An 11,517-nucleotide genomic window follows, 5' to 3' on the forward strand; every position below is an offset into this window, starting at 1 on the left:
TAGCTTTAAGTATCTTCTGGAGTATAAATTTAACAAACTTCTAAAATTCAGCAAGATCTCAATACAAATCTTGAGTCTAATTAAAATACAATTAGTTTACTTTAGTGATTTCACCCTTGTTACTTAGAAAATCTGAATGTCTCTCTTAAACACTCTGGTAATGGGTCACCTCGCTTTTATTATTATAATGATGCAACATAATAATTTTTAAAATGTAAATGAATATCAAAGGTACTTCGTTGTTATATCTACATAATTAATAACACTTACAGCAGACTTACCTGCATACCATTCTGTTGAATTTCTGAACAGTACAGGTGATTTTTTTTTAGGTATCATAGGATTATCACAGAACATTTATAAACTAAATTTTAATTAGCATTCAAATCATTAGTTGTTGCCTCCAACAAAAATTGTACACTGTTGGAATTAACAAGTTAACAGGTTATAGTATTCAATTGAAGATGAATGCCATTGAATTGTATCAGCGGGTACTTATAAAAAAAGTGTATTTTGAAGTAAAGCCTATACCAGTTAGCAATCCAATGGTAATCCCTCCCAAAATTGTCAATTTGCTATACTTAGATGTTAACTAGAAGATGTTAACCAGGGGTATTAGTAAACTGTTTTCTTCATAGATTCGAATATATTTTCAGGCAATCAAATAAACTTTAATAACAAGATCAGCTAAGCTAAACTGCCAGAAAAAAGAAATGATTAGTAAAACAAGCAGATGCAGAAATTATTCAACATATAAACTATAATTGCTATCCAAATATTCTCAAAAAAGCATTTTTTGAGAAATGAATTATTCATTCTAGTTGTCAGTCTGCAATTTTCCCAGAAAGATCCAGCTCCCTTCAACAGGTAACTAAACAGAGAACATAAGGTAGAAGTTTTGAGCTTGTCACAAACAAGTAAGTCTGTAACACAAAAACTAATGGAGCAACAAACCCCAAAAGGCATATAAATTTAGTTTTTTCTTCTTAAAACTTAAAATGCTAATTCATATTAATTTAAATCATAGACATTTATTAATTCTTATAATTAAATTTGATGTAGACTCAATTAATATATATGAATGGCATTAGCTGAATCTTTCTGGAGAAGGGAACGTGTTAAATAAAGATACATTTAGAATACTGTTAAGTAATAATTATCATTTACATGAAAATTAACTACACAAGACTACTGCAAAACAAAGTAAATTTTAATCAGAGAATACCGTAATACTAACTTTTCCGATAAACTCTTGACCACGGTCTTGTAGCACTGTATGCTGATTTTAGAGTAGTACTACTTGTAAATGAAAGGCTGCTAAGGTTACTAGTAAAGTTCACCAAGGAAAACTAAAACACAAGAAACATTTTTTTATAAGTCGAAATAATAAAATAGTAAAACTAATTTTATGGTAATAGCAAAACATGTATATTACAGGGATACAAAAATAATAAATTTAACAGATAAATTTGATTATATGTAGAAATATGATTTCTTTGGTCCAAAATCTCATCAGATGAAGGCAATCTGTTATGAGACAAGATGTGATCAAGAACTACATTTATCCCATCCCAAGAATACTAGAAAGAAAGTGAAGAATGAATTGGATTTTTGATGCCTATTTACTGCCAATACACTATCAGCATGTAAATGATATTAAAGTCCTAGATGAATTGAAAACTGGTTGTATAACAAAAGATCAAAACTTCAGTAGTACCTATCACACCTCATGTATATTGCAGCCATAAAATAGGGATAGAATAAAATTTAAACATTGCTTTATATAATATGGTGGGCTAAAAATCAATTTCCCTTGCATGTGGATTAAAGTTCTGCAACAGATCAAAAATTTTGGTTTTGTAGTTGTTCATGATAAGTAATGTAGCTTCTATTCAATTGTTCTTTACTTCATTTTTTTATATACTGAGAATTATGGTGTTTAATTACAGAAAACAACAGTTTAGATGTCAAAATAACAATAATACAGCTGCCGTCCTTGAAAAATCTCTATTCTCTGCTGTTAGTTTGCATAATAGAATTTAAAATTTGAAAATAATACAGAAATACTTCATGATTAAGTAGTCCTAGAACTAGTTGCAATTAAGAAAACGATTAATTTGATCAGGATATTTTAGCAAAGAGCTCTTCTATAATGAAGAGCTCTAGTCTTTTCAGCAACTCTTACTGCTGAAAAGTAACTAAAAAGGTTACTATTCAGCAGGAAATCATATACTTTGTCCACATATTTTTAAAATAAGGGTGCAATTTTGCAAGAAATTTTATTCAATGTAAAGCAGATGCACTTTTCCTTGGCTTAGTGATATGGTCTGATGAAGTATGTTTCAAATTGAATAGACTAGTTTATTTTATTGACAGGACTTATTTTTTGCAATAGAACCCTAACAAGTAATTGAGATGTTATTCCTGGTTATTAAACAACCCTTTGTTTTACATTAGCCATCTCTACATTTTGCAGCAGAATAGGGCTCTTCAAGTTAAATAACACCTTAATAAAAGTTTTTCTGAATGTAAATGATGCCAATTAACATTAAATGAATAGCTACACGATTATACCTTGTGTTTTTGATTTAGTGGAATTGTCTAAGACAGTGTTTTCTTCTGATTTGATCTTAACAAGCTATATAAAACTAGTTGATTTTTATAAATCAGGACAAAAATTTATTTGAAAAAAGTAGGTTATTCAGTGAAAACATACTATCATGAATGCTTAAAGCAGAAGCCTGACTCTTTTAACATTTCCTCTGATGATTATTAAAAATATAAAATAAAAAATTTAATTTTTATTTTTATTAACTACTTTCTTAACAGTAATTGGGCAAAATGATGTTTAGTCCAGTATATAAAATGTATTTTTAAATAAAAATTTTAAAATTTAAAAAAATTATGTTATCAATAAAAATAACACTTCCAAGCTAAAAATAAAACCTTAAAAATATTATAATCTAAAACATAAATCAAGTTACATTTTTTCTCCTTTAACTGAATATTTCCAAAAGCAGAAAGTATATTCTTCTTTTTATTTTTAAAAAGAATAATAAAGAATTGTTTGTTAATAAAATTTGTCTTGTTTTCATATTAATTAATGAATCAATTCTTGAGTTTTATCCTACAAAAACATGTAACTGCTCTTCAATAGTTTAGTTTTTTAATGAATAACAGGGACTTTCATCCTTAATATTTTTAAATAATAAAGCATTTGAATATGTTGAAATTAAATTTATTTTTGAACAAAGTACTTGTGGAAATAAATTTGACATGGTTTCAGCTGCTGATTTCAAACCTCAGGGGATAAAAAGTTTCAAACCTCAGGAGTTACACTGTTTTTGTAGGATAAAACTTTGGAATTGATTACTAATTAATATGAAAACAAGAAAAGTTTTACCATACAAGTCTTTATTCATAGTCTTGTATAAGGTTTTAAAAAAATTTCTGTGATTACAATGAAATAAACGAAATGAAAGTTGAAACCACAATAGATCCTTGTCAGGAATCAAACCTAGAAGACAAAAGAACCTAGAAGACAACATTGTAATTAGCTGTCTCACCAGTACCTTGCGGCAGGATTGACCTAAGCAGGTTAGATTATGTAACTAATAAAGGTAACCTAAATATTAAAGATTAAAATGACATTTTTGTCAATAGTTTTAGAAAATTATAAATAAAATAGTTTTATACTCTGTAGGTCGTGTAACATTTAATGTGCATTAAATACCGCACAAAGTTAAAATATTTCAATAATTGTTCAAAATATAATGAAGTTAAAAACTGTCGGTAAAGTTTAAATAAAATTAAGTATTACGATTAATCTGTCTTTTAAAATAAACTATAATTTTTAATTTTTTCTTTTTTCATTAACATTTTCCTTCATAGGAACTTTCAAAGCTAATTAATAAAACTTTCTGTGAAAGTTTTATTAATTTTAAGAATAATAGTGTTAATTAATAAGAATTTTCTGTGAAAAAAGTTATAGTATTATGGAAATGTTTGTTTAAACTACTTTGATTAAAGAGTGACAGGAGATGAACTATGAATTTTTTTCTCAAAACAATTCATTGCACATCAAATATTTGGTATAAAATTTGGTAAACATATTTCAATTTGCGTTTAGTATAATGCAATTGAGTCAATCAGGTGGATATTTTTTTCATTCTTTTTAGCCATTTTGTTTTTTCAGTCATTTGAAAGTACTGTGCACAACTGCAATCAAATTTTCTTTCAAATTAAACAAATAATACATACACGATTCTCAAGTTTATTAAAAAAAAAATTTGAAAAACACAACTCATGATACTGCAAAATAGCTACTGAGAGATATTATTTAGTTTGTGATTTTAGAAACTTTCTGACAGAGTAATCCTTTCAAGATATGAATATAGATTTTAATTTAAGAATAATTGAAAAAGTTAAAAAATAGTGGTCTGGACTTACGTGTAGTAAAATATTTAAAGAAAAATAAATTTTTTATAAATAAAAGCTACTTAAAATTTTTCCTTGCATCACATCTTTTCATTTTCCCAGATTTTGCTTGTTTAGTATCCAAATTACCTGTTTCAGTACAGAATAAATAAGTATAGCTTGTTCAACCTGAAATGGCACAGATCTGATATGGGTGATGGTTGCCTAGCTAGCGTGGGGCTATAATATGCTACTTGTGGAAGACTGTATACATAACAATATAATAAATTTTACGATATAGATATGGTATAAATTTTCTTAGTCTTGTAGTAATTTTTTTATACTAATTTGTTTATTATTTAATAAAGTACAAGTTTTTACTTCCTTGTACAAAGTAAAGGAAGTATTGTGACCGCAAAAAATAATGGATATTTCTGTTGAAATATCCATTTATCCATTTTTATGTATCTTGCATAACTCAAAAATGATTAACTGCAGGATGTTGAAATTTTGAATTTAGGACTGTTGTAACATCTAGTTGTGCACCTCTCTTTTTGAACCAAGTGTCCAAAAAATCCCAAAATCCCCAAAAAATTGGAATTTGGAAGTTTTTCTTTACTTCAGCAATAAGTCCTTATTTGATGAGAGCTTTTCAATGGTATCATAAGTGGTACTTATTTTCACTGGTTCGAGTTATAGCCAAGTGAAATTTTAATTAATGAAATATTTGGATCTTACAAGGGTTCAAATTAGACTTTTTCAAATGTTTCAAACATTTTTTTTTAAATATGTTTGATTTATTAATGATTTAATTAACCTCTGTTAATACAATATTATAATTATAATAAATATTATAATTTCTTAAAAATGAAAAAAAATTTATTTCATTAAATTTTTTTGAAGTAATGTAATTTAATAGGTGCACAAGGAAGTCATGTGGTGGCCACATCTGATTTTTTTATACTAATGTTTCTGACAATTAATGAACAAATTCAAATCATAAATTTTTAAATTATTTTTAGACTTATATTTATATAAAACAATATATAAATTCATGACTGAATAAAACAATACACATATAATTAGCTAACTTATTTTTACCACTATTATATTAACTCTCTCTTGGTGTATGTGAGTTCATGGTACAGAACTGTCGATTTTGAAGCACTTCTGCTTATCTATTTGCCCTGAAATTTTGCTTAGAAGTTTTCTCCTGGCAACACGTTTTAGCAACATTTTCAAGTCGCTAAGATACCCCTGAGTTGCTAAGTGGAAAAATGCCCCTTGAACTTATGCAACCTCATTTACGTGCATATTTTCTTAGTGAAAGAAATTTTAAGTGAGATATATATTAGGGTATACAGTTGCTACGAGAAATGTTGTACAGCAGCAACTGAAGTTTTTGGAAAATTCTAGATCTGAATTTTTGGATGAAAATCGCAAATATCTCAAATGGTTGGTCCTAGTCAAAAAAAAATTTTTTTCACTCCCCTTCATCACTCCCATCTGCTCCTAGTAGTACCTGTTAGAAGGTATTTTCAAGTGCCCTTAGGACGTCATTTGGAAAATTGGCAACCGCTTGTCTGATTTTCACGATTCAAACAATGTATGTATATTCAGCAGGTTGAGTGCTTAATGCTTCAGGTACTCTTGATAGACCAGATCTTGGTTATCCAGAAATTAAATCGTTTAGCTCTTGATTGCATTCGCCCACTGTAAAACGTACCGATCTGATTTTTCAGATCTAATATTAAAATCTAATATTGTGTTAAAGATGGTACACAGATTTATAATATGAAAGGCAAAGTCAAGTGGGTGGAATATATTGGAGTTATACGGAGGAAATGAATTAGAAAATGGTGTTAAATAGGAAGAAGAGGAGATCGAAGAGGATGAAAGGGGTGAAACAATACTGAGATCTGAATTAGATCTGAGAGCATTAGAGTTAAATGGCAGAAAGGCTCCTGGAATAGACATGTTAGTCATAATACCAAAGAAAGCAGGAGCAGATAAATTCTGAACAATTAGCTTAACTAGTCTACTAGTCTTGCACCAAAAATCTTAACTAGAATTCTGTTCAGAAGAATTGAGAGAATGGAAGAAGTGTTAGAAGACAAATTTGGTTTCAGGAAAAGTATAAGGACAGGGGAAGCAATTTTAGCGCTCTGATTAATAGTAGAAGGAAAAAGAAAAACAAACCAACATACTTGGCATTAAAAGACCTAGAAAAGGCATTCACTAACATAGACTGGAATAAAATGTTCAGCATTTTAAAAAAATTAGGATTCAAATAGAGATAATAACAATAATACATCAAAGAAGCCGTAATTATATAAAAAAAACCATAATTTTAGAGGATGTTCCCTATCCCAGTTACTTTTTAACCTTTGCATAGAACGAGCAGTTAATGATGTTAGAACAATTTAGATGGAGTAACAGTACAAGGTGAAAAGATAAAGATGCTATGATTTGCTGATATAGCAATTCTAGCTGAGAGTAAGTAAGAGATTTACATGGATGAAGTTCTACGCAAGAACTCCCGCATGAAAATAAACAAAATGAAAGTAATGAAATGTAGAAATAAAGAAAATGGACCACTGAATGTAAAAATAGGAAAAGAAAAGATTATGGAGATAGAAGAATTTAAAATGCCCAAATATCCAATCAAATAAAGTTGCTTGAGCATATTTTCTTAGATTAGTTCAAAACATAGATTAACTTGTGTAATTAATTACAGAAGATAGCTGCATGTAATCAAGGGACAAAGGTACAGTAACGTTCATACAATAAAAAATATCGCATCTTTTTAAAACACACACGTTGTTGTTTGTGCTAATTTCATTTCTTAACTAAAAATTCTTTCCATAGTACTAAAGTATTTATTGTTCCTTAATATTTTCCTCAGCAAGTAAATGCCACTGAAATAACACCAGACAAACAGTTACTAGCAGCTGCAGGTAAATAATTTTTTGTTATTAATTTGATACTATTTTGTTTTTGCTGATCAGGATGACAAAATGTGATTTTTAAAGATTCATTTTAACTATTATGCAGCTTACAATGGCTGTCGGCAGCTATCAGTGGTTTTGCAGGGACTAGTGTTTATGTTCAAATAAACACTAGTTCAAATATGGTCAAATGATTTTTGTCAAATATTGTATGCTTGTAAATTTCATATTGTCTTTGTATATTGAATTAATAGTTTTATGTACTCTTTGTAAAATTGTTATTAATGTTTTTGTGGCATTATCTAGCCACTGAGAAATGCTAACAGCATTTAGTGAACTTCATTAAATTTTCTGATCTACAGGAACAAATTTCCTAACACAACTTTTGCCATTTGCATTTTTCCTTACTTATAGCTTCAGTTTCCAGTCACAGATTATTTGTCCTTTTCAGTTTTCAATCTTTCCTGTGAATTGCATGGCACACAGATTTTATGGTCGCCCAGTTGTATGATAATGTGTGTCCGTGTTCTTCTGATATGTTTGTTTGGGTGACAATGCATTATGTGATGCACTCCTTTGGTGCTTCTAATGTCTACAAACTGGTTGACCACTGTAAGGTTCATTCTCAATATTTGTTTTACCAGCTCGGATGCATAAAATTCTTATTCTTCACTTACTCACTATACTTTCATTAGCAGTTTCATCATATAAACAGCTTTTAGGTGATGAATATCAGTAGCATTCATTTTTTTCTGCTATTAAAAATTTCACCAATGTCGTTTTTAGATGCATTGACTTAGCAAATGACTCCATAATACTGGTAACTGATATAAAATGAGGGTGTGGGTCAACAACCTTTTGAATGGTAGTAGCAGGAGATTGAAACTACAAAGTGAGCAGCTCCTATTGCAAAAAAACTATTGCTTTGTGTGATGTTTGTTCTGTTACATTAAAGTGTGTATTACAATTCAGCTATTATTATTACGGTTATATTCAGCTATTAACTGTATTTTTCAAATTTTTTAACGTAACAGGTCATCAACATATTTGTATGTACGACCTTGGTTCTAACAATCCAACGGCTATCATTAATTATGGAGTTTCTAAAAATGTTACTGGTGTTGGTTTCCAAGAGGATGGAAAATGGATGTACACTGGTGAAGACTGCAGTGCTTGTATATGGGATCTCGGGTAATTAAGAAGCAAGTATTTACGTTATTTTACAGAATTTTAAGTTTGATTTTTTTTCATCAATTCTTATGAACGTGATAAAAATTCTAAACTTTATTTTTATGAGTTATCTTTTGCGCTGTAATATGTCTGAGAAGTCCAACAAACTCTGGAAAATATATATTTTGGACTTTGTACATATTTATATACATTGTGTATACACATTATGTATATACATTATTTATATACACAGTGTATCTGTGTATATGCAATCGTGCCAAATGCACAGATCTATTTGTCACCAGGTGTGGTGTCTGTCTGATATGTGGTGAATTATCTTCTGAGTTATGATTTAAAACGCTTCCTCCACAATAATTTGTCAGGTGTTGTAAGGTTGGGGCTCTGTAGTAGTCGTTTCAATGGGGATGGTAATGCTTGTAAACCATAAATTGTTTGTTAAAAAAATGGTGCATTAAAGAGAAAATTGAGCTAGAGCCCCAGTCTTCCTGTGATCCACACTCATTCTGTGGGGTGCCCTTCTCTTGAAGTTAAGGCCACTCTTAGTCGCCTTAACTAATCATTTATCATTCATACCATAACAATGTGGTCCGTACAAGTAACATGACCCATCCTGGCCCATATCATGACACATGTTGGATTCATTTCTTACTTGGAAAATCTAAAAAAAATGGTCAGACCACCAATTATATTTACTAGCGCCAATTTTATTCACTAAATTGTCATTCAGCAGCCTCTGCTTCCTATACCCTCCTATGTTCATTAAATTCATAATAATAAAGCTTGTTCAGTTTATAAACTATCGGCAGACTGTTTCGAAACAGTTGGCCTCTAACTTAAAAATATTAGTTATAAATGATATTACCCATACTTCATATGAGTAAAAATAAAATGTATTTAGCCTGGTTCTTACCTGACTTTTAGTTTTGTTTTTTAGTCAAGTAACTGAAGGCAGTTGCATTGTACATACTGTAACAGTGACTGTGTTAGTTGAACCACTGTCATACATGGTCAGACCACTTAAAAAAATTGATTATATTTACTAGCCCCAATTTAGTGAATATCCCATCTAATGTATAAATTATCTTTTTTACCAATTTCAAGGTTAAATTTTTAAAAATGTAGAAATTTTCATCAATTTTATCAGTAGTTTCTTTGCTGGGATGGGCATTGATGATGGAATAAATCGGTCAGGATATGTCCTTTATGTATAGTATTTTTTAAAAAAATACATGGGTGTGTGGAGGTGGGGGGGTGTGTGGGGGTGGTGGGGGTGGGTGTGGGTGTGTGGGGGGGGGTGTGGGTGTGTGTGTGGGTGTGGGTGTGTGTGTGGGTGTGTTAAACCTACATAAAACAAATTTTGCTTGAAGTGGTGAAACTACATTAGTTTTAATTAGTGCCAATTGCACCACCACACCCCTGCACGAATTAAATACATGTGTGCGTGCTATAGTTAAAATCATTGATTTAAACATTAAATCATTTTATTTAATAAAATGATATTTAAGCCGTGCCATCAGGAACATCCCACAGTTGGACTTTCCAAGAACATGGCTTCAACTGCATGAAGTGGGAATATGAAATGAAAATTTTGTAGTATATGAAAAATGCCAATGCTGACTAGGATTCAAACCCAGGATCTCAGATGAAAGGCAGAGATGCTTGCCAGTCTGCCAAGGAGATCAGTAATTAAAATTAGTTTATAAAAAATTGATATATTTAATCACATGGTGATTAATGAAGAGTAGGTCAATGAAGAGTCAAAGGATAATAGTATTAGAGAAACAGAAATAAAGGCAGTTATGGTTTATAAATTGCCTAATAGTTTGGGGAAAATAAGGAAAAAGTTTAGAGATAAGTTTGATCTGAAATACAGTTAAATGAATGTTTCAACAATTTGAATGAAGGCAAATGTAATTAATAAAGGAAATTTTCTCATGTTGTACATGAGTACAAACTTTTGAACGAAGCCTTATCATATTATTCATGGACAATGATTGCAGTAATCAGTTAATATAAATACAAATTGATAAGCGATTTAGATTAAAATAATGAAGCATAGTTTCTCTCATTATGAAAAGTACTGGTTCATGAAAGCTATGGAACTATATATTTTTGAGACAGTTATAAAATATATATTTTCATTAAAAGTTATTGATTTGCTGTGGTATGTTTATTAAGCCTGTGCAAATAACTGTAGACAGGTCACTTTTAAATGAATCACTGTAGTATTTTATGAATTGGTTAGAAAAATGATTTTACACATTTTAGTGTTATAAATCGTAATTAATGAAAAATAGATAAAAATAACAAGTTACCTACGTTTAGTCATTTACTTTTATGACTCGTCTACTAAAAAACTCATGTTTTATTTGTTCAGTTGGATGAATAATTTATTTTCTCATTAACATTTAGATCTTATATTCTGTATCTACTCTATCAATACAATTTTTTTCTGAAATTTGTAGTAATCATTAAATTTCAATTAAACTTTTCTTTTTAGCTTCATCTGATGGTGCAGCTCGTTTATGGAATATAGAAACAGGAACTGCTGAACGTGAATATAGTGGACATCAGAAATCTGTTACTGCATTAGCATTTTGCGATCAGATGACACCAGTTGAAAGTCAAACTAATTCATAAATTTTGTATTAAAAAGAATTTAAACTATTTTTAATTAATAATTATTTACCTTTTTAATCTGCTTGTTAGCAGATTGAAAAATGTCCAAATGTATAAAACATTTTTATATACATTTAAATTTATTAATTTCATAAGTGATTAGTGTAGAAGTAATCAGATAAAACAATCAGGACAGATGAATACTCTTGAACTTCTGAACTCATGTTCATTAAGTTCATTTATTATTTTTATTATACATTAACTTTAAAATATTGTATAAATACACGAGTCCAGCAATTCAAGAGTATTCATCTGTCCTGAATGTTTTATCTGATTAGTGTAT

The 11,517-nt window shown here is 29.5% G+C and overlaps 1 pseudogene; it reads left to right on the top strand.

The window, feature by feature from the left end:
* LOC142322696 (target of rapamycin complex subunit LST8-like) overlaps positions 1-11,195 on the top strand; it is a 35,291-nt pseudogene extending 24,096 nt beyond the window's left edge.
* Positions 11,196-11,517: the final 322 nt, after the last annotated feature.

Source organism: Lycorma delicatula, chromosome 4, assembly GCF_047948215.1.
Source record: "Lycorma delicatula isolate Av1 chromosome 4, ASM4794821v1, whole genome shotgun sequence".
Classification (NCBI taxonomy): domain Eukaryota; kingdom Metazoa; phylum Arthropoda; class Insecta; order Hemiptera; family Fulgoridae; genus Lycorma; species Lycorma delicatula.